Source organism: Ascaphus truei, chromosome 7 (assembly GCF_040206685.1).
Source record: "Ascaphus truei isolate aAscTru1 chromosome 7, aAscTru1.hap1, whole genome shotgun sequence".
NCBI classification, from domain to species: domain Eukaryota; kingdom Metazoa; phylum Chordata; class Amphibia; order Anura; family Ascaphidae; genus Ascaphus; species Ascaphus truei.
The window spans coordinates 106,312,490-106,314,630 of NC_134489.1; positions in this window are offsets into that span (position 1 = coordinate 106,312,490).

Here is a 2,141-nt window from a genome sequence, read left to right on the forward strand (position 1 = left end):
TTAGGCGGTTCCCCAGACCGCGAGGATGCTGCAACTGACGCCACGCAGACCGCGCCGTGGCCTGCACACAGTACACAGCTGAAACTGTTAAGACCATTCCTTGGCCTGAACCAAAGCCGTGTGGGTAATTTTTCGCTCCACACTCACCACACAGCTGGAGATACTTAAGGCCATTCTTCTGGCCGTATCCTAATACATGTTGTGCTACTTATCCTGCTGTATCGGGCTGCTCTGACGCTCCTTGTCATTGGTGAATTTATTTCCCACACACCTGGATGGATGAGTAGAAGGTGAGTAGTGGGTGTCTGGCTGCTACATGAGCAGAGAGTGCCTGGGTGCTGCATAAATAAAAGGTGTCTGGGTGCTGCCAGGGGAGGGGGGTGTTTTCATGGCAACCTATATGTATGGGTGATCTCAAGTGTGACTAATTTTCAGCAAAGTCTTCCTGCTATCACAGGCCCAGTGGAGAGTGGAGCTCAGGAGACCATTTCTGTCCAGTCAGAAGCTGTAAGCATCTCTATGCTGATGCACCTGAATACTGACTCTCTCACTATATATGAGAGAGACCACATCAAATGGATGTCAAATGTAACAATTTACCACATCACTGTAAAATGTATCATTTTATTTTACTTTCTTCATTCCAAAAACATTCTCTCAACCGAATGCAAGTCAATGGAAGATATAGCCAACGCCTGATGCTGACCAGTACGCCCGCTGGTAGCAAAGGGATTAAGGACGCCAGATAATGATATTTTGATTTATAAAAGAATGAGGATTATTTCACATTTGATTGCCCAGACATGAAATGCTGCAGTAGGTATATATGTATATATATTTATCTTTATTTATAAAGCACCATACATGTACACAGCGCTTTACAGCATTAATACACGTGGCATAATATTATAACACATAATGGGAATAAGCACAGTAAGGAAACATAGCTTAACCTTAAAGATAAAATAAATATTAACAAAGAAAACACAAGTCTTACATTTACTGCAGGTTTCTGCCACCCATGTCATGGCCACCAGGTGTCACTAGCGAGCCTTCATCTTTAACACAGGGGTCAAACTTATTTCACATTTGTTTTGTGTCAGAATTTGACTTATTAAAAGTAGAACAAACCTTCACAAACTGTGTGTAATAATGATGATATTGTTATGAAGGTTGTGTAATAAAATATTACGAATAAAGCAATCATATTTATAGTAGTATTGGAAGATTAAAGCAGCAAAACCTATCTACAGTAGAAGACTATATGAGTTAAACTTATTACAATGTTAGTATCTTGTCCCCTTAGCATGTCCTGCTCTTCAAATATATACATTTTAATCTCTGGCACCTGAGGTCAGCACGGTAATCTTTAGCCTGCTCTGCGGAGAGCTCCATTTTAACCTCCGGACACTTAATATTTCACATTTCTCCTGAACGGTACATCATTTTTTTAAAGTAAAAATGTTTTATTGCAAAATAAAACTGTCGATCAGCACGGACGGCGTTTTTAGGAAGTAACTACCACAACAAGGACAATATTATGTTATTCACATTGTCACCACTGGGCATAGTGGGTAGTGCAGTGTTTTTCAAACAGGGTTTCTAGGAATCCTTGGGTTCCTCGTCCGAAAAAGGGGTCCCTGCAATTATTGGGTCATTTGAAAATTGTACCAAATACAGAAGAATTTACAATACATCTGATCTCAGACGCGCTATTAGAGAGAGTTGGGGTTCCTTACAATGCATCTGATCTCAGAAGTGCTATTAGAGAGGGTTGGGGTTCCTTACAATGCATCTGATCTCAGACGCGCTATTAGAGAGGGTTGGGGTTCCTTACAATGCATCTGATCTCAGACATGCTATTAGAGAGGGTTGGGGTTCCTTACAATGCATCTGATCTCAGACGCGCTATTAGAGAGGGTTGGGGTTCCTTACAATGCATCTGATCTCAGACGCGCTATTAGAGAGGGTTGGGGTTCCGCAGAATTTCACAATATTATTACAGTGTTCCTTAGCCAAACAAAGATTGGAAACCACTGGGATAGTGGATTATTTTACATGTGTCTTGTCCAATATGAGATTGGAATAAAAATAAAACCTATTGTTACAATTAGTACCATCCAGATAATATCATTTCACTA